Source organism: Plutella xylostella, chromosome 29 (genome assembly GCF_932276165.1).
Source record: "Plutella xylostella chromosome 29, ilPluXylo3.1, whole genome shotgun sequence".
Lineage (NCBI taxonomy): Eukaryota > Metazoa > Arthropoda > Insecta > Lepidoptera > Plutellidae > Plutella > Plutella xylostella.
The window spans coordinates 1,778,009-1,805,999 of NC_064009.1; the positions used below are offsets into that span (position 1 = coordinate 1,778,009).

Below are 27,991 nucleotides of genomic sequence, written 5' to 3' on the forward strand. Positions count from 1 at the left end.
ATATCATCACGTAGGAACTCTATACCTCGCTAGTGGTTAATACCTATCGATGACGGTTCTGCAATCTTCGTTCTTCTTTGATGACGTTCTGCAACTTCGTTCTTCTTTGGTGTCGCTTCTGTGCATTCACTTTTCTTTGCCATCTGTAATCCGTATTTTTGCTTCTGATGTTCGTACTTTACTGTAAGTTTAATTTTGATGTCATTAGTTATTTATTTACTTACCAAAGATAGAGCTACAATTTATAATAAAATTGGAAGTCAAACTATAGAGCATCTACATTTTAAATTAATAATAAGATAATGTCAATCATTATTAAGAACAAAATTGCTATTCAATTTTTCTAATGCAAACACTATTTAAACATTTTACGGTGATAAATCAAATAATATGCAAACACACAGCAGAAGATACACACATTTCGCACGATACTTTCAAAGCAGGAATTCTTTACCAAGAAAAAATAATAATAACAAAATAACAAGTTAAATTGATTTAGCAGCTGGCCTAAACTTACTTCCGCGACTAAATTTCCATATTCTAAGAAAAGGACCCACGGGCTTTCGACTAACCCTTTAGGTTATGCAAATGTTTTAGCACCGTCCGTGAGAACTCAGAATTCGCATAAGAAATTCTTAAATTTCTAAGGGTGGAACTCAGTGGGTAAATCGGGATTTTTCGGTTAGCATTTGAATTAATTTGGTTACGTAAATATTATTTTTAGCATCTAAGAAGTGATTTTTTCTTGACTTGGTTTTTTCTAAGGAACTAAGTAAGTAAAACCGTTTATAATAGAGGTTTGCACAGGATTCTGTTGCAAGGTAATGTACCTAATTTTAAATGTTATAATTTTACTAAGCCACGCTGAACCTTATTATTTATAAATTTTATGAATGTGCCTAAATTGAAAACAAAATATGCAGCTTTCAACCAGAAAAAGTGAAACACGCGGATAAAAAAATACTACCCCAAAGATATCTTACAGGCATTCGTTAATAGGGTAAATGTATGCATTGCCGGCCTACCCACGACAAGTTCTGAATATCTGAATTCGTACACAAACCTCGTTTGCGCGTAGCTCAAAGCATATGCTGTTTTAAAAGTTCAATTTTAATGAGCCGTTACAAGTTAACAACTGCTAAAACTGACGTGTCTGCACCCTAGATATATTTAATTAGTTAGTCGACGGGTGGCAAGGTGGAAACCTGTATTTACCTATAACTCTATAATAAAGTCAGTTAGGCGGACGCGAACCGTTTTTTTTTTACTTACTGCAGCTAGGATTTCTATTTTGTTATAAAAATGTTAGCAACAAACATTAGAGGCACTAAAATATCGAAATAATTAAGGTGATAGCAAAGAAAAGGTACTTTATAAAATAAAAATATATATTTTGTTAGAAAAAAACTTTTAAAAAGCAACAAAGAAACTTGGTAATTTAAAACACGGTATCAGTTATTAAGATAATAAAAACGTTGCCCACACGACCATAAACGGTAGGGTTGGTGTAATTTAGCACGTAATTCGGATATATTGCAGAATGCAAATTTTTCACCGTAATTAAGTACCAAGTAATCTCTGGCCGTCTGGTATTTTTTTTAAACTAATTTATAACTTTGATATATAAATGCTAATGTTGCTAATATCGCTGTGGGTGTTTGGGTTTAAATGCCTTTGTATCGACATTATACTTGCAACACCGTAAAAGTTTTAAAATCACACTTTAATGCTACTTTAATTCCGATAATTGGCATATAAAAACACGTTATAATTAAATTTATATCTTCTAAACAAACTTTCCACTGTGCGAAGGCAGTGATTCGAGAGATGAAACCCAAGTTCATTGCAACCAAAGCGCATGAAACACACTCTTATTAAAATTAAGGTGTGAAAACAAGAATGAGGTTATTTACCTTATAAGAAAAGCACATTACGGCAACGTCATAAAAGCGGGAACACAGACACTTCGCACGCGAAGGCGGATTCGACGCCACTCCCACTAAATCCCACTCATTTGTGGGATTTGCAGTTGAAATTAGTTCGCAAATCTCGGGATTACCCCGACCCCAAGTAACAGATGTAGACACGAAAGGGATGACTGCAGATAAATAACAAGAACGCGGATAACGCGGATTTCGTTTCGCGCGCAAGTATTTTTTCTGTTTTTTTTTTCAGAAATTTACGGCTGCGTTCACGATTTTTTGTTTTATATTTTAGCTGTTAAAGTCTGCACGCATAACGCTCGTAAGTAATAGTGAATATGGCATGTTTATAGTGTAGCGAAGTAATCCGAATTCCTAGGGTTATAATAATGCCTGCTAAATATTTATGAACGGCTCAATCGCAACGCACAATGCAGTAGATAACTCGGAATAAGCGCATGAAGTGAACGCGACTGTTGCGTGTCTCCAGACTTATTAGAATGGTATTTGCTAGGGATGCGGAGAAAGCAGTTTTGAAATAAATATTTGTGCGTAACCTAATAGTAAATTAAGATTATTATAGAGCGACATAATGATATTTATGGCTTAGCTTTCAAATAATGAAGGTAAGGTAAGTAAATATTTTTTTGGTCTATACCTAAATAATTAAGTGTCTTATATAACCCATATTGTATTTTTACTACGTCCTTCAAATCAAGAACGCAACGTACAAATTCTAACGTGTTTGTAACTTTGTATCGATTTGCCAGAAACTCCCCGATGCCGATGTCGGTCGGTTCAAAAGTGTCCCATCACTAGTATTCACTAGCTAGTAACGTTCTGAAACTTCATAAATACGCATTCGACACCGCAATGCGTGTTGGCAGGTCGTTTTGTGCACAACTGCGGTCCGATTCTACTAACCAACTTGCAGCTTAGACCCCATACGTAGGCTACGTAACTAAAACTCATTATGTTTATTAAAACAAAACAGAATCAACATAGTTCGAAACAAAAACGCCGAGAGCGATATCACGGCAAAAACTATAACCCGTTCCAAATAACGATATACATACTGGCAACACTGAGACACTGCGCAAATAATGCTCGACGCATTGCAAATTAAACGTGCAGGCATTTATTACTGGCTCAAAATGGTACTGGTGCTATCCATAAAAAAAAACAATTTTAGTACTACGCTGTTACGGCCCATTAGCAAGAGAAAAAGACTAGCGCCTTGCCAAAAGGCGATGCATGCTCGCGTGGCTTTATGGGGACATTTCCCCGGTATTCCATATTCAAATTTTATGGCCGCAATTAAAAAAAAACCTCCCAAGGGCAGGGTTAACGCTTGCGTAATTATGTGTGAAGTTGAGCTTTTTCCGCGGCCGGTTTTAGGGTTAGATTGAGACTGCTCTTATTGGTTACAACATGTTTCTTGTTTTGTTTTGACCTACCTGCGTGGTTATAAGTAGAACAAAATGTCTTTAAAAATGCTTACATATAACGAATTTTGGTCTTGAGTAGGTAATTGTTTTCCTAGCTTACTATAATCGAAATATATTAAAAGTATTTTCAAGCTATTTTGAGGCAACGTATTGTGTTGTGATGCACTTCGCAATATTTTTCTTGTCTGAGCCAACACACATTCACATTTAGACAGGAGGTACTTTTAGCACCCCTATTACTATTTCGGTCGTTGCTTCAAAATACCTAATACGGAATCGTTTTTTGCAACATTTAAAAGCGGCCGCTATAACTCATTTGAAGAGCTTGCTATCGCAGAATTTCACAGTAGGCGCTGCATTCGCAAGAGGGACCACTCGAGAACGGAAATACGCCATTATCATACCCTCCGCCAACACATAGCACATTCACACATACTCGCGTCACGCACACAAACATACGCAGACTACTCGTATTCGGGTGCCATGTAGTTGGAGAGGGCCCCAATCACCCCCGGGGGTAATTTTTACCCCATCAACCAACGCGTCGCCACCCACTCGACGCATCATTCGATATTTGAATTACTCATAAGCAATTTCGTAATTCGATTTTTGTTGTTTTTTCCGTTTGATTTTGCGGCCAGTGCTGTAATTATGCGTTTTTCGGATATCGGTGTAGCTGGCTGCTAATGGCGATTGGTTGTTCGGTTTTTGAATTGTTTCGTTTCTTTTTGTGGGGTGCGTGTTGCGATGATTTGTGGTATGGCAACCGTTTAGAAACTTGGTTGATTTAAAGCAATTTCTGTAACTGCCCTTGTGGGAACGATAACAAATGCGCCCTGTCATGTGCGATGTTCTTATTCTCTCGTCAAAAATACTATACCTACATAGATGTTTAATGTGATGTTTTTGTTAGGACTCTTACATTTTAGTATCAAATCTAGATATTTATATTCCTACCATTGGAAGAAAACAAACAAGATAACCACACAGCATTATAATATTAATACCTAGAGTAGGTAGGTAACCCAATCCATTAAAAGCCAAGAGGGGGAATAATTCAATAAATTGGATTCGATCATCGTAAACTGTTATCCGACTGTCCCTTTCACACCCGTGGAAGCGATGTGTGCAGATAGAGAAGCACTGAATTTGCACACACCAACATATAGAATACAACTAATTTGTTTTGACATTTCTAAACGTACGGCCACTTTTCCCGCCTACCAGTTGAAACGCGCCAACTCAGATAGGGGATTCTGAATTCAAAATTTAAACTCTCGAAAATAGTTTACATCCTTATTCTACATGTGCATTGGGCGATTTTATACTTTATTGTCGGTAGCGCCGATTGAGTTTTCGCGTATCTTTTATATTCGGCCAGACCCTTTTTGGTTTTTTTGCCCTTTGTAGTTCAAACTTGGAATGTTCGAGGGCGACCCGACGCGTGCCGTATGAGATATTGCATTTCATATTATATTATAAAAAAAATTGGTGGATTAGAAAAAGATGCTTCTTACAAAGATAGTATCCATAAACTGTGAATAAAACTACTGACATCAAAGTTTTATGACTAGTTGTGAGTGTTGTGACTGCTATTAATATGCATGAAAGGAAAGAGGTAAGTATGTGGTGAGTGGTGACGCTGACCCAAATACAAGTTGAATGGTACAAGAATATGCGTAACACCAGGTCTCATAGGACAATACACAAAGACGTCCATTGTGTAACGAACCGATGGCCTACCGTGACTCACGAGCGACGCAAGACAATGAGTCTACCGGCCACATGACTCAATATTGAGGATCCCCCAAAGAGGTTTATTATAATTAAATAAATTACTAAAAACCTACTTACGCTGACAACAGTACTAGCTCTTAGGAATGTTGCAATTTTTACTTACTCAGTATTCTGAGATTTCCACACTTTTTCAACTGTCACTGGCTGTTTGCAGTCAAATTATCTGAAACAAAAGACGAAATAAGGTTACACATCGTTACAGCTGGCCGTACACAAATAGCGTTCGAAAAACGAAACAAAGCGAATCAAGCCCGACATGACAAGCCATCAATCAGCAAGAACGTTGCAGTCAAATGTGGAACCATTTTTTGTTCCAAGTTCAAAATACCCACGAATCACGACCTTGCCTCGGTCAACTCCGAATGTTTTATCCTAGACCAGAGATAATTTTAGTTTTTTTTTCGTGCACGTTTTTGTGCCTGTTAGCGAGAATGACGCGCTGTTTCCATGCAGCGTTTGTTTACGTTCCTCGGCGCTCTTGCACTGGGTAGGTACAGCTTGTTGTATTCATATTTTCTCGTTCAAGGTCAGGTAAAGTCCGACTGAGCGGCACACGTGTATTTATTTAGCCATAATTTATAAGCTGGCGTTCGTTCGCGGCCTTATTATTCAAACTAACACACGTTTTACAGTTGATGCTAATGTCCTACCGGTGTCACCTTCGTGACTCAGCCGGAGACATACATGAAATTCATTGTAGTTGGATCGGCGGAGTGACACAGTTTTTGTGTGGTGATGCGAGCAATGCCCTCGTCAGTTCCTCACAGCCGCCCTTCATTACAGGCGGTTAATAAAGAAATGAATCATGCTGCTTCGGCGTTTTTGCGCGGCGATTCGGATTTTTTTTCAGAGCAACGGCCGCGCGACCTGCACGACCTAACTCTTTGTTACAGCCAACCTTCAGTATTAGGCGTTTTTGTGTACAAATTGCCCGATCCGAATAAATGGACGACCTGTCCGTTCGGCTCCAGCGAAAATCATAATAAATAACCCGAATAGATCTCAATGATAACTCGTTTGCGTGAAAATAATGAAACACGAGAAGTTGGCCGATAAAAAACCAGTTTCGACACTGGCATGAAATTATTTATTTTTCGAATTTGAATTTGAACATGGAACGTGGAACGCTCGCCGGCAACAGGGCACCTATTCTCAGAGTCAGTTGTAACGTAACGGCCACTAACCACTTTACAAGTAGCTACAAATTACAATTCATTTTAACTGCGGCGCCACAATTTTGTGGCTAATGATAATTCACCATTTAATTAAGCTAGCAAGAGAGACTGGACGAAATAGTTTGGAAATTTCCAAATATCCACCTTATCGGCCAAATAGGGCTTTAATCACTCGAAATGACGTGTCGTAGATAAACTAATAGGAGAACCGATTTTAGAATAATTACACAGACTGCCCGGTGGGGTGGTGCTACCTGCCTAATTTACAAAAAAAAAATACTTTGTGAACTGTAAAAAAAATTGATAAAAAGAATATCAAAATACCTCAATAATATTTTACGTTTGTAAAAACATCAAACACATCACCAAAGCAGGAAAACCGGCTTTTTAATAAACTGAAACCGAGCGAATGACACATTACTCATCCCCGACGCGCCTATTTGGACAACGAAAGCTATTAAGAATTAATATGTTTTTGCCGATCCCTACAAATTAGTTCGTTAGCAAAATTGCCATATACGCTTTAAAGACACTATTTTGAATTTTTAATACCCATTCGCCATGTAGGCGTTGTTTGAACGCGTATAAATTTGAATTTGATTACAATGTTTTAAATTATTTACTGGAAATATTCAAGCTAAACTCACGATTTAACTGCGAGCGTTTAGCTCTATTTAGCAATCCCTACGAATTTTGTCTAATATTATCTTTAGAACACCAATCTCCGGAATCGCGCCCGCTTTTTACTTTTTAATATTTTAAAAATAAAGGTTGTTTATTTTAAATTTAGAACATGTCAAACTTGTGCGAGACAGGACGTGGGCTGTCCACGATTGTGTTAACAAGCCATAAGTAAGTGTTCCATGTTTAAATTATACTAATAAACAATTTTAGCTCCTACTTCTTCCATCTTACTTTGAAACACTCAACCGAAGTGCAACTGAATTATCCAAAACCATTATAGTCATAAGAATGTAGGACTGAGGAACTTTAATATTCAACGTAGGTTAAATGAGTAGATTGGTTAAATTAATTCATTTTTACATCACTAGTGCCATGAAATTGACATAGTGACGCGGGGTTAGATGTTAAAACTACCAATCAGTGTTTTTGAGTCAAATTTTAATGGCGAGTTATTGTCATCAAAATGATGAGTGAACTGCAACTGTAACAAATAGTTACGAAGACTGCATAATTGCAATACCCATTTGAAACCACTAACGCACGCCACAATTTAAAACAAATCAACAGGATTCCTTGAAACATAAGTGATTTGCAGCAAAAAGTCTAGACGTATCAAAACTGTTATGAGACTAAACTTGATATAAATCACTTCTAAGAACTATCTTTGTTCAGTTCATATTAATAGAGGGACTTGATGTCTAAATGATTACACCTTCTTGCACCAGTGAGATAAATGGGAAATCGTTTGTGATATGATGATGATTTCATTCTTTAAATAATACCTTCTAGGAACATGATACTTTATTGACAGTTACATTTATAAATATTAGCGTTATATCAAAAAGTTTTAAACGTATATAATTTGTCTAAACCAAATTTTTTAAAATAGTTCTACGTATCCCTCACCGTAACACCCTCGGATCAAATACTCAAAAGATATATTTTTTTTTTTACAATTCGAAAGTGGTACAAAAAAGGGTAAAGAAATGAAATGGTCCGTACGCTCACCAAATGTCTCCTCGGGAACAACAGGTTAACCCAGTTTTTTTTTCTCTAATATCATTTTTTACTCTGGGGGTCGATTCTGTCGTGTTACCGACACGTTACGTTCAGGTATTCTCGATTTCATTATTAACCAATTTCGGTAATAGGCCCCCACTTTCTCACAATCGTAATTTCTGGCCGGCATTTTTAAAACTGTGATAAGTACTAATGATGTTTCATATTACAAAGAATTCGAAACATTTTGGAAATAATAACGTTATTTATCATAGTTAATATGAATGACAGTAATTAATTGTTTTTCGTTGTTCCTTCCTTCGCCCACTCGCGTCACGAACAGACATCAGCATTCCAGCGAGTTGAGTGTTGTCGGACTACGAAGAAATACTACCTACATACTTAACGTAATTTAAGGTCTTCAAAAAATGTACACTTTAACATTAAATAAATTCATGCGGAATTAATTAATTAAGTAACTGAAAATCAATCAAAATTAAAAATACTCATTTAATTTCAATTTAATATTAACTGGCTTTTTCCAAAAATGAGACCCACTTGTAAAAACAGCCTTTACTTTTACTTATTCACAATAATCACAATCAAACGAAAATGCCCTCTTAAGTGAGATAATACGAGAACGCTACAGAGGGTTACTCTATACTGGCGAAAAACGAACGAACGAGAGCTGCCGTGCAATCAGCACGTTTAATACAACGAGATAGAGTCGTGGCTCGCGCAGCAACGCTCCCAAATTTAGTTTATACAGGGTGTTGCAAAAAGGATATACTAAGCCGAAACCTACATGTGCAGCATGGTATATCTAAGCCCGAAACTGAAGTCAGAATTTTAAAATCCCGAAAAAAAAACCATAGTAAAAAGTCACGTGACCAACATAGTTTCTATAGAAAATGTTTTTTTTTTTTCGCGAATTTTCAAATTCTGATTTCAGTTTCGAGCTTAGATATACCATGCTGCACATGTAGGTTTCGGCTTAGTATACCCTTTTTGCAACACCCTGTATACACTTTTTTGCAAATCTTTGTCCGAGATTGTGTGTATATTAACGGTTTAAAAAGTTATTTTTAATACCTATTATGTGTGGTCTGTCAGAGAGTTTAAAAGTATTGCTTAAATAAAATGTTTATATAATTACAATTCTACATACTTACTTGAAAGTCAGATGTAATAATGTTTTTTTTTATATAATATACTTATTGTTTAAAAAAATCTTGGAAACGTAGGAACTCTGATTCTATTAGTAATAGTTTTCATAAATTAAAAATGAGGTTATATACCTACGTTATTATAATTTCATGAAACCTCATACATATTAAAACAACAGTAAAATGCCTGTTTTCAACAGAATACGTAGCGAATACCTTTAAAGATGCCGACTTCGGATACCAAACAGTCTTGTAAATTTACCATTTTTAAACAGGTTTTATCTCATTTCATGAACTGCCTTTATATTTTATCAAAAAGGTTTCGTATACAAAAATAGCCTGAATAAATGTGCCAGCAGTGTAATCTTACACAATGACTTGACAGGTATATCATCAATTGGTTTCAAAGAATAAACTGATTTGGAAAATACTACTTAACTATAAAACAGTGTTTGATATTATTTCAATTTACACATTAATTGCTACTAAATTTTTAACGAGTAAGTAAAGAAGGAGCTACTGCTCGTTAGTTTCTAGAAAACACTATTAACATATAAACAACATGCAAATTTTACGATAGCGAATCAAATTATTCATCTAAGTAAAGTATTAAAATGAGATAGCCTAGAATCAGAACGCCGCACTCTCTTAAGGCAACCCATCGTTACATCAGACCCCTTAGCATGAATTTTCATCGTGAACGTGAAGAAAAATGTATCGATTAATTTTGTATGAAACTATGAACAGCGCCCCTGGTGGTCGGTAGCAGAACAAAAATTTCCCTACAAAATTCATCGAGTAATTTCACTTCACAAATTCATGCTAAGGAGTATAAGACGATTGGACCAGAAAAAATAATTGAACTCCGATGGCGGGTATCAAATTAACAAGTGAACGACTTGGTGAGATACTCTATTGAAGTGAGCTGAACGAATCATTCTTAGTAGCTCAGTGTTGAAGAAATGAGTTTACAAAAAAGTGGTTGTCCTTTTTGGTTAAACTGAATGGATTCTATGATGGTCAAGCTTAAAGTAATTCAACTTTTTAAACGACTTCGAAAAAAGGAGGAGGTTCTCAATTCGTCTGTATGTATTTTTTTTCTCCTAAATTAGAAATATGTGCGCTATATTGAATCTTTAGTATATTCTCAGGTCTTGGATGTGCCCGTAAAATGGCAATAGGCCCGCCCCCTATTACATTGGGACTAACATAACACTCTGGCGAAAAGTGGGTGCAGCAATGCACCTCTGCCTACCCCGCAAGGGAGTACATTAGTACAAGGCGTGAGTGCGTGTTTTTTTTTTTTTTTTAGTATATTCGCCTTCTAGGAGTCTTCACTTCAGCTTGGAGCATTTCTTGTGTCCGTTACTGTAGCTACTGTTAACAAGTTGCAATTATTGTTATAGGGTCAGCTCACAATAGTTGAAATTACAAAAAGAGTGCAATACAAAATGGCGGATGATCTATGTGCGAGGGTGCGTGAGTGACCACGCCCGTGGAACAAGAAGGGTGGGTATCGGGTACTGTGGAGGCAATAACTATATCTAGTAAGTAATAATAATTATAGTCATTGGTCAGTTTACTCTTACCATCTAAAATCATAGAAATAGTTTTAAGTGAATATTCAATATCAATAAAACTATTACATAGAACAGCAGATTAATTAACATACCTATATATATAATACATCTTTAAGTACTGAAATAACTGTACCTCTATACTATATATAATTGTATATACGTACAAATGTAATAACCGTTCCCAGTGTTTATTTTAAAGTGGTGATGACTTTTATCGTTTTATAACCAGGTGACGACGATAAATGGTTGATAGAATCTTACTGATATTAATTTGTGATGACAGCCGTGAACAAAATGTAGTTTAATTTCATTATAATGCTCATTTATAGGGTTTTTAATTTACTGTATTTATTATGAATATGTAGAAACTTACTTGCATGGCCTATAGTCTATAGAACTAACGAAGTTCGCTACTGTCTAAATTTAGTCGGCAAACCGACGGATAATGTAACATTATATTGGTAAAAAAGATAGTTTGATATATACATATATAAATCATAATAAGTCTCTTAACCTCTTAAGTGGCATGGTCACTTTGAGACTGGCCAGCTTTCTGTGCCTCGGACTGTACCTAGTGCTTGGTGTAAGCCAACGAAAAGAAGGCTGAATGATGAATTGAGAGTGTGGAATGAAGTTATGCGTTCCGAAACAGGAGCCAATTACTGACAGTTCTTTTTTCAAAACCGACCGTTTCTTTCCATCTGTCAAAATTATTGTTTAATAGTTTTAAACAAGTGGCCAGCGCGTGTGGTCTGGCTAATTATCGCCTATAAAATTTTATTAAGGATGTGCCCGAATTCTGCTTGAACTGAGAAGACCGTATGGGACGAAGCATTTTACTGACATGAGTTACATTTCACGTAGGGGAACCCGGGGTAAGATGGGGTCGTGGGGTAAGACGGGACCCCCCACATATATGCAAATCTATACATCTTAGGAATCTGAGTAATGAGCCAATAGAAAGGCTTAAATGATTGACCTTTAGTGCGCCAGTGACAGCAGCTGTGAGCGCATGCGTTTTTTGTGTGAGCTCAATTGTTTGTTTTTGCGTAGTGTCCATGTTATTTTTGACCCGTAGAAACAAGGTCACAACACAGTAAGTAAAACAGTGGCATTTTTGGTAATTGTGTATTTTTATTTAAGGTTTGGTACGCTTTCTTTAGATATGTGTAATATCGCTTTAACATTGAAAGTTTTTTTTAATGAATTATTTTTATAAAAAATATAACGTGGGGCAAGACGGGGTAATTTTGGAGGGGCAAGATGGTGTATGGATCAAGCTTGGAGAAGTTTTTTTTTTCTCCAACCCGATATTTGACATTAAAGAAGGGCTCTAAAAGGGCTACAGGGAAGTTGGCTAAAAACACAAAGCAGATACTGTCTACGAAGAAGAAAAACAACGAAGATGACTGTGTCTACTTCTGCTGTGAGGATATCAACAGTCCTACTTTAAATCTAGGGAAAACTGGGTCGGATGTCAAAGGTGCAGGCGTTGGGCTCACACTGCAGGTGCTGTTGTTGACGATAAAAACACAGAAGAAGTGTTGTTTGTATGTTTTGTGCCCCACATAGTATACTTACCCCATCTTACCCCGTACACGGGGCAAGATGGTTTATTTCCCATTTTTTACATTCCTTAAAATAAGTCAATTGTAATGATTACTTTTTTGGCAAAAGCTGTGCCAAAGTGTTCGTCATTAAGTTCCTAATGAGCCATAAATAATTGATAACGTTGTGGTTATAAATACCTGTTGTTTTTTTTATTTTCCCTTAGCGACCCCGTCTTACCCCGGGTTCCCCTAATTACTTAAGACTAAATGTTACAACATACTTAAAATGTGTTGTGTATTCCATGATGAACGAGTTTTGGAAGAATATTTTTTAAGTCATTATTTAATTTAGAACCACTACTAGAGAGGAAGTTACAGTGTTATGGATTACATAAAATCAAATAGATTAGACATATTTTTATTTTATACTAAGTATAAAAATATATAGGACGGAACACTTCACTTCAGTATACTTATTAGGTATTTACTCGTATGTAAGTATATTTTGTAAGTATTGACTAAGATATTGTAACGGTCCCAGCATCTTTAAATAGCTTCCACAAAGAGGACGGCTGATATTGATGTTATTTTTAGTAGCAATAAATTCTCACCACAATTGGCACAGATATATAAATAAATAATAACCAACGCATAGGAATAAATACATCTGTACGTACATTTTGTTCTGGATTTGCTTGGGATAGGATAATTAACTACAGTTACGAGAGATCAGTAAGGCGGACCCTAGACCTACAATAATATTGTGCAATATATTTAATTGTGCAATAAGTTTTTAATCATGACGTTTGCGCAGTCTTCAATATTAATCTGACGATGAATTATATTGCACAGTTGTCAATATTGCGCAATATAATTGATCGTCTAGGGGCATGAAACGATTGACAGTTTACTTCATGATTTTTTCTTTGACGGCACTATAAAATCTATCAGCCAGTAGCCAACGGAAAAATATGTAAATACTTAAATAAGATGAACAAACAGTTTTTTTTTTCATGTAGATAAAAGTGTAACACGTCAGTTGTAGGTATTGTCATAATCAATTGACTTTTGACCTTTTAATCGCAATTGTATTCGAAGTTTATTTATAGAAAACATACAAAGCCTGATAACAACGCGTGCTGTTCCAATTAAAACTTTATCTATCTGAAATTATGGCTTATTTTCCTATAGAGGTCCTCTTTATTTGTTGCTATGTCACTATCAACTTAATTTTACATACAGCTTATCAAAACAATATTAAATAGTTAACGCAGATTCAAAATAGTCGAGGCTATCTAAATTAATATTCGCAGTGCTTCAAATTTACCTATTATTAATTACTTTGCTTTAGATTAATATACCTATCTCAGCAGAGGAAATTACATAAACAAGGACAATGGTTTAAGGATTTGACAGCTCTAAAAAACTGTCCACCGCACATACAATTTACGTTCCATTACTCAATGCAAGTACATACGAGTAATGCAAGTAGGTACGGCTCCACCAGATGTTAGTTCCACAGCTGTTCTTATTCTTATGTAAAACAGTCGCTTTATTTTGTGTTCTTTAACATACCTACTGCACGTGTAGAGTTTGAATTGACTAAGTCTTTTTAACAGCCGTTTTTCTTTTTAACTGTAGATGCATGAGATTTCGACTAAAAGTGACCGAGAGTGCACATTTGACATTGTCATCTGAAGAAATGCTTCATGATATTTCCTCTAGAGCCTTTTTATGCGAAACTTTCATGGTTTGTATTTATTTATTTATTTATATTTATTGATACACAAAACAGTGCCATATACAAGGCAATACAATAATGACAGGGTTACAGCTTAGTTCTAGTATTAGCACCAAACGTATGTGTATACAGGCTGATTTAGTTATGCAATCTATGACAATCATTACTAGATCTAATGAAATGAATGATCGTCGACATCGAGAATGTGTTCACTCTACATAACAGGGTTATTTTAAGGTGAAAGGGGGGCCTTAATTAGTTTAGCACGTAGAGATAGAGTTTTTAGTCATATGGAGTGACCCGCCAGCTGTCGGACTATGTATGTATGTACATTGTACAATCTGAACCATGCGAAAAGCTAACGACTTACGAAGAAGCAATTAAAAAAACACATGTCAATTTAATCGAATTATTCGTCACAAAAACCCACACGAGCAAGAAACAGAGAGCTCTACAGACCTTATGGATAAGTGCAAAATTGTTGTAGCTAACCACGACTGCCTCGGTTTTTTTCTTGAAATAATTGACATAATTGCTGACAATTGAATGTGGGGAAAATAACATCAATTACAGATCGACCAGTCAACGTTTCAGTTCGTAAAAGGAACTCTTAATTTCGATCGCGTAGTCTGTTATTTTATTTTTAAATAATAAGTTAATAACCCTCCCGTCGCAGGTTCGTACATGAGCCTTTGTGTCTGTCGACGAATATAAACATCGAGCCACTGCGCCCACGCTACTTCTCTATGTGTGTCACATCTCATATATGGTTGCATTATTTTTTAGTCTTTTTATGTACGATATTAAATTCTTAAACATTATTCCCATAGCCATAAAAACTATACGGCAGAGGATAAAATTAGCCTAATCCCAAATTTACGAGGTTCCCAACACACCTTTGAAAGATTAAGGAGCGTGAACGCATTAGAATATTAGAAAAATATATCACGATACAACTTCTCACATAAATTATTGACGATGCATGCATCTGTATGGGAATGAGTTACGCTAGACAATGGCACCAAATCTTAATAAATGATCACGTTGTGTGGAGGGTGAAGGGTTAAGGAAATTTGAATCTCATGGGTTAACCCTTCGTAAGGACACCTGGCCGATTCGGCCTGCAGTCAGATATTTCTTTTATCGCATTAGCATAATATTTATAATATTAACAATGGGATGTGTTATTCAAAGTTGCGTGGATGTTTGTCGGAATGATAATGTACAGTAGCAGTAGGGTGTAAGGGTAACAGATACAATGGTACACTTTGCTGTGTCGCGGTTTCCTAAGAAAGTTTTGTATGGTATTCTTTTGAGGGTCTCAAGACAATGCGTAGAACAAAAGATTGTCTTTTGTGATCGCTGCTATCATTGTCATCTTTCACAGAATCTTTATCGTGAATACTTTTAAGATTTTATGTCAGGTGATTAATTATATATTACGTTTTTTTTGGTATAAATTACTCATAACTTTCTCACATAATAATAACTGAAATGCCGGCGGTAGTTTTCCTTGTTTACGATATTTTTCCATAACGAGCCAAATCATGTTGCGTGAGTACTTCAAATCAACACGCAAAAAAGTATTGACTGTAAATAATGGATTCGTTCCACTTTTTGTGCGGCCATTCCAAGAAAAAACATTATTGAACTTTTACCAAATGTTGAATTTTTCACTTTTTAACTATATTCTTGACTATGACACGATCAATGTCTTAATCACAATTCTTTATTCTTTCTTGGAAGTTTACCTTTTCTTGAATCTTATTAATAATGCAATTGCCCTTTCTAATTCCGAAGCCGAGTAGGTATCCGTTGCATCTTTCGATCCACTTTCGAAACGAACAAAAAATCCTTTTAACCCACAATAGATAGGGCCTTTTGTCTAAAAACCGTCAAATGATACGCATTAGGGCTTTTTTGCCGTGTTATGAATACGTTTAAAACAGGAAGGATGTGAAAGTCGAGTGGTATTATTGACGCCGTATGTCGTAGAAGGGTTAAGACCGGCTGCCAGCACAAAAGAACTCTCATAATAGACGAAACATTACATTAAAGTTTGAATTATAGCTTTTCATTTAAAACTTTTGTAGTGGTTTTGTTTGAATGCAGCTAATGCTATAAAAATTGTCTACTAATATTAATTGGGTACATGCTACAGGGGGCTTGTAGAAGTCCATGTGAGAACCATTACGAGTGGAATGAATGAATGACGGTAAACAATGTGGAGCAAGATAATTAATTATTCCAAAAGAAGTTAAAATATTTTATTTAACTCCGCGTTTGCCCTTTAAAGGTTATTTAATCTGACTTTGAAGCAAATAAAAATAGACGGCCGCTTTATCAACCTTAGATATGATATCGTAATCATAACTTCACCTTATCGTGGCAAGTAATCTCTTTTGAGACCTGTTGGTATGATAAAAAAAACTTTCTTTGAATGTGGAGGTACAATGATCTAGCGTTTTATTTGACTGATTACGATATAGCATAAATAATTCTCTGAATAAAACGTATATTGTGGAAGTGAAAGACCAAAATATGTAGATCCCTTTGGTGATACGTATGAAGACATTTTTCGTCTAAGCCGCGACCGATAGGGATCATTTTATATTGGCCTTGTTTTGACTAGCATATCCAACTGAATAAATACGTAGCTTCGATAAAGGCCAAAGTTAAACTAAAATATGTTTTGTCTGAGTTGGGAATCGAACCTTCGTTCCGAGAGAATCGACATACAGTCTGGCCGCCTTAACGCACGGACCAGCCGACCGATAAGAAAATTTGCTGAATTTTATGATCACTTCTTACGTCGCAAAATTATAAGCAAACTCTAATGATTTTTTTACTTACTACAGAACACGATGTCTATTACGCATTCAACTATGTTTTATATGCCAGGTTCGACTTTTTTTTTCATTGCTTGTGTGTATTAGGGCATGCAATACCGGTAATATTTTCAATACCGGTATTGAGTTCCGGTATTAGAACTCAATACCGGGATCCCGGTATTAATACCGGTATTAGACTTCCTTGTTATAAATGGCATATATTTTGTTCAAAGGTCGTATAGGGCAAAATAAAACAAGAAAAAGCAATCAAATTCTGTATAATGTAATATTTTTTACGAGAATTGAGTATTAGAGTTAAAATTTTAGAACGCATGTACAACAAGTAGGTTTCCAAACGCCAAAAACCGCATGTAACGGTTTAAAACAAGTGGACTTTCATAGTATATGGGAGCACAGGGTTAACTATATCTTAATCGCTTGATTTATAGCCTAAAAAATGACCGATTCCGGTATTACTTCAATACCGGTATTAACTTTCAATACCGGTATTGAAAAAAGCGTGGATTTGTCCGGGATCCCGGTATTACGCAATACCGGTATTGCGGTATTGCATGCCCTAGTGTGTATGTATAGGCCTAAGTGCTAATGAAAGTACTTACAATTTGACAGCTCTAATCAGCATCACATCAAAATCCTGTAACAAAAACAAAACATTATCAAACACTGCTTGACAGTTGACAACATGCATCACATGGTTCGCACCAAAAAATACGCTCAGAGCTCAGAACAATGGATCATAAGTGCGACTCAAAATTCCGAGAGATAAAAAGACATGGTCTTATTAATATCGTTATCGCTAGAGAGGTGTCACCAATTCGCGAGACGCCATCCATCTATGTCGCAGCGAGCTTATCCGGCAGATATCTCGGTTGCACGACGGCGCATTATTTATTTAAACAAAATTTGCATTCGCATTCACGGGTTAGGCCACCGGCGTGTTCGCACATCGTCTGTTCGATATTCAAATTCTGTTGCGAATAAATTAAGAAAAAAGTGTATGATGCGTTCACGGCTTTTCTGATGTTTACATGCGTAGTATTTTGGCATTAGGTAGGTCTTATCATTATCTCATTAGGTGGGCTAAAATTTAGTACCTACATGCTGTAAAAAACACCTCCAACGCATTTTCTAAGCAGTTAGTTGCTCAGAAAATAACAAAGTAACACATCGACTATCATGTTTCCAGTTATTAGAATGGAACGCAATATGGCAAAGTTCATATTGGCGTAAACTGAAAACCTGATACATTCGCCTTTTAGCTGTTTAACCTAACCTGTTGCTACGCTACAGGTAAACAAAAAAAACTGCAGTTTTTGCGTTTAGAAAAAGTAACAAAAAAAGTTTACGCGCGTAAAAATTGGGGCGCTTCCGCAAAAACGTCTCAATCGTCAAACCTATGTTTTTTTTACGGTAACAAAAAAATCTATCAAATGTCGAGTACAATGCCATAGTTTGAACAGCAAGTGCTTAAGGCGATTGTGCGGTGCAATATGCTCTCTTTATGCCATTGTGTTGAACAAGACAGTAATGAATTGCTTGTGACTTTACTGCAGCATGTTTTGACAGCTAACACCGCCATAACATTGAAGACACGTCTTTTTCTTATTTAGTAACGTATGCTGCACGTAATATTTTGTATGTGATTCTGTCTCGGCCCTTCGTATTTAGTGTGTAGTTTGTAGTGGACGAATCGTCCTTCCTCTTTTACTCCATAAGTTTTTCATTTACCAAAAGGTTGCCTGGAAGGGATCGCTTTTAGCGATAAGGCCGCCTATTGTGCTTACTCCTTTTTTGTTATTTAATGTTAATTTATGTTGCGAGTTTTTTCAATAAAGTTATATTGTATTGTATTGTAATCGTCCACTGCTGGACATAGGACTTTAATATCAAGCGCTATAACACTCTGTTGTAAGGATTAGAACTACATCCAGTTACTACCAGTTTGTCTGTTTACATCGTATCCTTCTAAATACCAATGTAATAAATGTATCGTCTATACAACTTCAGACACGAATAATGCATTAGTATCATAATAAGTTATTGAACACTGCCAAAAAAAAGATAAAAGGAAAGAATTTCTAAACTTAGCATCATTTGTAAATGTCAAAAGCCCTTGACTCTCAATTTGGGATGTCAACTCAAAGAAATAAATAATAAACGGTGTCAATAGCGTAGCACTTGTATTTGGATAAGTCATTTAGGCCCGGGTCTCCTATTTACGCCGTAGGTCTCATCCAGCGTCACGCCGTAGGCCGCGTCACGATGCTCACTATAGAAATGTACTGATGCGGTCTCTCTCACACGCCGACGTTGGCGCGTAGACGTAGTGAGCATCGTGACGCGGCCTACGGCGTGACGCTGGACGCAACCTACGACGAGAAATAGGAGACCCCGGCCTTAGATATCGCATGCTTTAGGTATAATGCTGAGTAGTGACGCGCCTGTTACTGTTTTTGATATCTGATGTTTTATTTTTGTATATTTAATTTTAAGTACTCATCATAGTCTTAACTAAATATGCTCATATTGCTTATGTTTAAAAAAATGTGTTTGCAAAGATCAATTTTTTTTTAATAGCGAGCATCTTACTAATCATTTCAAAATGTTATTGTATGCCAAAGTGTGTCAGTAAGTATCTATCCAAGTGTCTATTGATAGTTGACACAGGTTCAGCCAAGTGTGATCGCACCCTTAACACATCACTATAAAGGTACGGTTAAGTGTGGTCGCACCTCCAGCATATTAGTTCTATTCCTAGCAGTGACTGAACAAGTGAGTCATAGCTACAAACATGTTTCTAGCTGGCCTTTAGAGTCAAATGGGCTTATCTGAGGAAACCACCAATAAATTCTTCTATAGCAACGTTAAATTGCTTTGTCAAGCTTGGCAAGGATAGCTATCCTAACTAATATTATAAATGCGAAAGTAACTGTGTCTGTCTGTCTGTCTGTCTGTTACTCTTTCACGCCAAAACTACTGAACGGATTTGAATGAAATTTGGTATGCATATGGTATAGACCCTGGGAAAGAACATAGGCTACTTTTTATCCCGGAATTCCCACGGGAAAACTTTTTAAGGCGGAGCGAAGCTCGCGGGAACAGCTAGTATTATTATAATTAATCATGTGAATATCCCACACAGGGTCCACCATCAAATTGAGACAGTGTCCAACAGATGTTTAGTGCTGTCCTTAAAGGCCTTATGATTCTGTCACATCCAGTATTCTAAACACCCTATGCCTATCTCGTCAGGTCTGGTGACTAACTACTTCAATTTATAATTAACCTTCTATTTACTATATAATAACATTATATAACATATTCATAACAAATAATATCTCATACAAAAATGGTAATTAGGTATCAACTTTTAAAATAAAGGGTTTCCTTTAATGACCATGGTCTGATTCTTGTTTTGATGCTATTATTTTTGTCTTAAATGTTATTCTATTACACACAACAAGGTATGAGAAAGTATGTAACAAGTAGGATGTGTGTAAACAATGCTTAACTTATAGTCTCATAAAATGAATGAGCAATTGACTGTACTCTTCGTGGCTTCCTAGACTTTCAACTCGTTAAAAGCCCGTTAAAACTAAGCATACTCTACTATAATAAACTTAACATGTAAGTAAGGTGCAGGTGGGTTATTCCGGAAGGTTTTTGGGTGAGTTGTATACATGTTCGTATTTTGTCAATTTATGAGGACTGGTTGGGTCATTTTGATTCATTTAAGGACGCTTTGTATACTTGAATATACTACCTAAAACTCTGTTTAACAGACTTCTCTAAATACCCACGGAATGCGTGTATATTTTAGTTTCAAAAGCTGATATTTTTTTCTTTGCACGAGGGTAATTCCGAATGAATGCGGGTTATTCCGAAAAACATTTAAAATGAGTTTTAGGTAATTTAAGCTAAAGAACCATATGTATTTTTCGATCAGCTATAACCTCGCAAAAACTTATTTCAAAAATATTGCCTAGAACTGCCCAGAAGTACTTATACATGTCGCAGGCATCTGGTTTAATCTACTTTTTGATTGAACCACTAGCCCGTTCATTGGATGGCGCTATTCAGTTGTATGACTAAAGGACAACTCGTCAAGTCGTTGATTGTAACGTTCGACGTCTTGACTGAACGTCATTCAGCGAAGTCGTTGAATGGGATATAGTATAGCAACTTTTTAATGTCTGGTTAGGGTGAACATCACCAGACAAGAGTCAACAAAAATACTATGTTACAAAGCTCTTATCTCACAAATTAACTAAACAATAACAATAAACGTACCTTCATATTGTTGTTCATAATGTCCATTTTTGCCACAATTGGTAAATCCATGTTGTCACACTATTTTTACACAAATAACGCACTTTGAAGCTAATTTATTTGCAAAAAACTAACAATATAGGTGTTTTTTGTATCAGCTGTTAACTGTTAGACGCCATATTTGTTTTATTCACCACCTGACTGATTTTAAGTCAGCTAACTAGTTGGACGTTCAGTTAAGTAATTTTAACTGATTTCTTAATTACCGATGTCCCGAATTGTAGGTAATTCCGAAAATTAAAAAATCCGGAAATTTGCACTTTTTTACTAATTTTACGTTTTTACACGTACGCTCGGTCCTAGCGCCCTGAGTCAACCCAAGCGAGGTAGAAGATTAAGTTGCCATCAAGTTGAATGGTTCCACGGTTCAAAGTATGGCTGCGTTTGGAAGAAATCGGCAAAAATCGTAATTACCCGAAAATCGGCATTACCCACCTGCACCTTACTAACTTAGAAATTAAATAGATACACTTCTTTATAATGTGCCTATAGTATAGGTATCGAGATCAAATCTGAAACCACGGGACAATATTATAGGTACCAATCATAAACAATTAGTAGGTAGATATGTATAATCTTAGATTCATAGTTCTGGCATGCAAGGGGCAAGTGAAAGTTAAAATCGTTTATTATTATAGGGTAAACTACACTCATATTGATCATAGGTAATAATTAAACTTAAGACTACATAATAACTTTAATGTTGTAAAATTATAATTCAAAAACAAGGAAATGCAATATTTCCTGCACGCATGTTAGAAATTTTGTACCTAGTAAGTATGTATCAGTTTAATACCAATAGATATATCGTGATCAGTACTAATAAAACTGCACTTAGAACAATTCCATTTTGTATTTATATTTTTTTATACAACATAACTTCCTTAATTAGAGTCGTTTGTACAAAGCAAAGAGGTGATTTCTACAAGGAATTTTGCTGTTCATTAAACGTTAAATAAATGCTATTTGATACAGTTACTACAGAGTTTTTAAATCAAGTAGTACCTACGTATATAATATATTTTTTAAATAATTGAAATTCTATTTACGTTACCAAATTTAAAGTACCTACCTAAATTTTTTAAAAGAATCTTAAGACATGCTTCAAATTGTTAGCATACTCGTATTCTGTATAATGATTTTTAATTAAAAATACTGCAATCAAAACGTAGCATTCTCCTAGCATAGGAACATGGCTATTAAAAGATTGAATTGGTGCCAAGAAACTTGCATGAGATCAAAAACTATGCAATTTACTACTGCAATGCAATATTATTACTTTGTATATAGGTGTATACAGCATTTCGAGCCCAATCTAAAATAGATCTCAAGGTTATTTCACATTTTCTGCTCGGAAACGACCAGGCTGCAGCGTAAAGATAGAATAACGACTGGCCGATGCATTCTTTAAGTAGAATAGGCTAGTAATTTTGGTCGCAGAAAAAGATAATATATATATTTATTATGTAAATATATAGGTATTATATCTGATAATTATATATTTTTCCTTTCACAAAACAGAACACAGTTACAAAATTTGCACTAACTTATGAAATGTCAAAATAGGACTTAAGCATTTTGGTCTAGTAATAGTAATATTTACTTTTTATATTCACATTTAAAATATATAATATTAAATCACGTATCTAAAGCCAAAAAAGGCAGAAGCAGCCTGCAGACCGTAAATAAACTTGTCAGGTAATATAATTAATGGTACAAGTCGAAAGTTAAGAAAATGTATGGAAGTAAAAAACATATTTAACGCGCCTGTCCGAGTGATTTTCATTAAAATTTACAACAAAGTTGATGAAGTGAGTTGCATAACGGATGTACGGAATGAGGCAATCATTTTGCAGTTTCGTTTTTTATAAAAAAAAGTGGTAGGTAGTTAAGACGATAATAATAATCAATCTCTCCAAACTTATTCCAAATTAGATATACCGTTAAATTATGAAATTCTACTTATCAAAACACGCAAGAATACATCTAATATTGAATGTAAGTTCCTAGCCGACGGGCCAGAGATAAGAGGTGGTAATAAATAATAATTAGTGGCCGGGACTCGAACCCGGGCCACTTGGAGGCTAACTATCTAGCCTGTCGCCGGAGGCAGACGGAAATTAATAATAATACCAAAGAAACCGCTGATTTATATCTTCATACGTATACCGGCGTTTTAAAATCATTACTCATTGGCTCTAAGTAGAATTTGAGTTTTTTTAAACTTATAAGTTGATTTGTTTTTTATGTTTCGTTAATTAAAATTTGTGAAATAATAATAATGAATGGTTTATTATATGTTTACTCTATTTTTATCATAGTAAGTATTTTTTTAAATATTTATTTAAACCTTCCTGTCTTAAAATTTTAACAAAGTGATATATCCAAACATAAGGAACCAAAAAGTTGGAGTTAGAGAATTTTGTATACAAAAAAAGAAAGCGTCGAAAGCCTGTCAAGTTTTCAAAAACCGAACCGAACCGAAGAGATAACCGCCCCGGCCGAGTCACGATAAGCCGGAGGGCAAACAAACGTGGCAATCCAATTCAAATTAATAAATGCCCAAATCTCACATACTTAACAACAAAATATACATCCTTACGCAAAAGAAAAACATATTTGTGGCCATTCGCTTCATAATTATCACAGCTGATAGAAATTAAACTACGACGACGGATGATGACGGTAAAAAGATGTTAAAAGTTATTTTAACGGTTTCTTATTACCTACTTGAATATTGAACGAACAGCTCATGCGGCTTCGAATTAGTGATAAATAGCCATTATGTAGCCAGAGCGATTAACCACATAGCTGATGACGGTTAATCACAGGTTGAAATACGAATACTCATATTTATGAGTGTTGTCTGTGGTATTTTCCTAGTTTCCAATGCATTTTATACATAATTTATTATTCAGGTCTTGTCATTCGTTGTATTGGATTTGATTTACTTTGAGTTCATGATAATTGCTAGCTAGTTCAGTTATTCGGTAGACAAGTTTACTTAAATGCAAGGAAAAAAATATGTGGCTAAGACGTGATCAGTTTTTTAGGGTTCCGTAGCCAAAATGGCAAAAACGGAACCCTTATAGTTTCGTCATGTCCGTCTGTCCGTCTGTCCGTCTGTCCGTCTGTCACAGCCGATTTACTCGGAAACTATAAGTACTACAGTGATGAAATTTGATGGGAATATGTGTTGTATGAACCGCTACAAAAATATGACACTAAATAGTAAAAAAAAGAATTGGGGGTGGGGCCCCCCATACATGTAACTGAGGGATGAAATTTTTTTTTTCGATGTACATACCCGTGTGGGGTATCAATGGAAAGGTCTTTTAAAATGATATAAAGTTTTCTAAAAAACATTTTTCTTAAAGTGAACGGTTTTTGAGATATCAGCTCTCAAAGTCGTAAAAAGTATGTCCCCCCCCCTCTATTTTTATAACTACGGGGTATAAAATTCTAAAAAAAATAGAGGTGATGCATGCTAATTAACTCTTTCAACGATTTTTGGTTTGATCAAAGTATCTCTTATAGTTTTTGAGATAGGTTGATTTAACTGTAATTTTGATTTGCTGCTACGGAACCCTTTGTGCGCGAGCCCGACTCGCACTTGGCCGGTTTTTTTTTCTAAAGTTTAGTTTACGCAAAACGAAGATTATAGGAGTTAAATTTGACAAAATAAAGACTATAAAACCTACATTTATTTTTATCTTACATGAATTTTAATTTCTAAAGCAACTATCAGAAAAAAAACGCATAGCAACAGTGTTACGGATAGTGTGATGAGTGATAATGAATTTGTGTGTATATTTCTGAAACAGTTGAGTCTGACTGAACATGACGTGCCTATCACCCAAATTTTGTATTCATGTTCATTGTGAAAATTGTACATATGTGCGGTGACAGCGATAAGCACTTAGATTAGAACCCACGTTAAAAACAAAGATTAAAAATTTCTGTAGATATGTAAATATTCGAGAGCGGGCTTGATATTTTTCATAAATAAAATGAAACGAGCCTTTGATAACGAAATATGTGGACTGGTGTCCCTATTTGGAGAGGTAGCTACCTGACAGGTTCCTAAAATTAAGGTAAATGTATCTTATAATGTCTACACCTACAGGACCGTTCACCATATTTTGAGAAATTTGACAGATGCATTCTAAATAGTTCTAAATGAAATAGTAAACAGCTACTGTCAAGCAAGGCACGATACTATAAAAAGTTTTACAATAAAAATTCACAAAAATCTTAATCAATTTGTTTTTTTTTTGTTGATTTTAGTTATAAGAAACTCTTGTCATTTTATCTAATTCACTGAATACTACTAAATATATAAATTTTTATAACAGTGCCTTTTGAGTGTTTTTGAATGTTTATTCAGTAAAAATTTGCTCAGTCAAAAATTCTTCAAAAAGTGACTAATAATAATATACAAGAAGTATCAGTTACCATAAAAGTGATAGATATTTTGTTAATGAATTTTGGTATGACAAAGCAAGGGTATTTTTTTGATAATTTGAAAATGTTTATTGTTTTGAACCACTAGTTGTATTTTTTTTGGTGCGTCGGTTTTTAATGTTAAACAATATAATAATTCCTTAATTTTTTTCTAAAAATATTCGTACTTACCGGTTTATTTCTCCATGTGAAGTGCACACTGGATGGTAAACTCGAGTTCTTTATTGATTTCTCAACGTTTGGCGGCGATTGCCTCGTTGGCACTGTTTGGGCGCCAAAGTCTTGTTTCCATGCATCGCATGATTCCATCACTGAAGCACTAAGTAGCTACTCACTTGTAAGTTCATTCATTTAAACTTTCACAATAAAATATTTTAATCCTTATTTTTTAATTGTATCTTCTATTTCAGCGTAAGGTTCAAAAAGTATTTCTTCGTATTTGATACAAGTGTTATAGTTATTGGACATCATCGCTTTCTCTACGCTCAGCTGAATTCCCCAAAAACCAACACTTTTTTTTTAAATTCCATTAAAAAAAAACTTTCAAAAATTTTTATCTTATAAGAAGTTGCAAGACTGAAAAGTGCGCGCCAAATCTTGTAAAATGTTCGTTTCGAAATTCGAACACAAAAAAACAATTGAAGTCGAGACGTGTTCGCGCTCCGCGCGTCGCTCCAAGAAGGGCACACGCGCGCCGCGCGGCCTCCGCGGCGAGTGGCGGCGGGGGCGGAGGGGGAGGGGCGACCGGCTACACGCACACACACACGCGCACGCCACTCGCATCCATTACTACCTTCCCTATTTTGAATATTCGACGCACCAATCTAGCTCCTATGCGCTAGATATACGACCGTGAGGGACGTGACGAGCGGACCACGACCGGCGATGGATCGTGCGTGTAGAGCGAGACGGCTGCTCCACGCCGCGAGTGCGACAGGGAGCGGCGTCATCGGTAGTTGGGCCGCGTATGTGTTCTGTGGAAACGCTCGCGATAGTGCGATGCCATCGTGCGTCCGTGTCCGACTTTACGCGTGGATGAGAGCTGTGTCTTGAAATTTTAATAAAGGAACTACTGTTTTGTACGTTTTCGTTTCTACTCGCCTCGGATGGAACGCGACATGTGGCGTATAGCTAGCCGATGAGTTTTTTTTCTCATTTAAATTAATAATTGATACCCGTTCACGGACCACTGGATATTGCGGGTTAAATTTACTCGACGTTGAAACTCACTCACGTCGTGTCCAAGAACTCAATATAAATGTATTTAACGTTAATTAACTTTTCAAGAATACATCAATTTATGATAAAAAGTAAAGAATTTGTTGCTCACATGACTGATTCTAGATAATTAGCATCTTGATGAGAAAATGGTAACAAAAAACGCAACATATAAAGGTGGCGAATTACTGCTCTAATGGGTATTTGAAAGTCCAATGTGGCTAATGTGAGATGTTATAAAAAAATTGAACTATAAGTTTTTAACACTAGATGTACCACAAAATGTGGAAGCACAGTCCACATGGGACGAATTTAACATATGAAAAGAAATGAACAATAGCGTATATAAAAACACTCTATTAGAACCAAACTCAAAATAGTAGAGAAATCTCATCACAGAAGTCATAAAACCATCATACAAAAAGATTTTAACCGAAATGTTCAATAATGAATTAAAACTTGCCATTTCTTAAAATACGAAGTGTATAAATATAGTAAGCCATTTGTGCTCTTAAGTTCTTAGATTAAGCTTCTAATTTGGCCACAAGACGGCGGGTGTAATGACCTTTTTAATGGAGTGAAGTCCGCTAATGCGGTGACTAAACGTGGCGGTGTTCCGAAGAAGAATCGTTTACACAGTTGTTGGCACCCACTCGCGAGCCCACTCGTATTTTGCAATACCAGAATCGAGATTCGAATGTGAAAATTTCAAATAAGACTTGTCACATTAAGAGTTCAAGATGTTTGTTTTTTGCTTTGCAGGGCACTTAGCAAGCTATGATATGTTTTTTTGTAACATTTCTGCAAGTTTGAATAGATTCCATAAAGTTCTGTCTTCAGCCTGTAAAGTATTCAGATTGTTATGCCTAGTTTATTTTTGCTGGCTCTAAAGACCTTTAAAAGAGTTTTAAAGATAGAAATCAATTTTTAAAGAAGATTTGTTTAATATAGGTATCTGGATGTACAACCTACCAGTACCAAACATCAGCTACCATCTTAACTACTAAAGCTGAATTATACAGTATTTCACACATTTAATTTTGCCTATTTTTTATATTATTAGCAC

General features: G+C 35.6%; 1 long non-coding RNA gene and 1 other non-coding gene across 3 annotated transcripts; both read right to left on the bottom strand.

The window, feature by feature from the left end:
- Nucleotides 1–31: 31 nt before the first annotated feature.
- On the bottom strand, nucleotides 32–27,970 carry LOC119693680. 2 transcript variants are annotated; one of them, XR_007268032.1, is made up of 4 exons: nucleotides 25,879–27,970; nucleotides 17,514–17,548; nucleotides 5,271–5,330; nucleotides 32–181 (listed from the first exon to the last, which is right to left on the bottom strand). It is a non-coding gene; the product is annotated as an uncharacterized LOC119693680 (long non-coding RNA). The 2 variants fall into 2 exon arrangements; XR_007268031.1 differs by lacking the exon at nucleotides 32–181 and having other exon boundaries at nucleotides 2,751–5,330.
- Nucleotides 16,602–16,736, bottom strand: LOC119694452. The gene has a single exon (XR_005254879.1). It is a non-coding gene; the product is annotated as a small nucleolar RNA SNORA16B/SNORA16A family (small nucleolar RNA).
- Nucleotides 27,971–27,991: the final 21 nt, after the last annotated feature.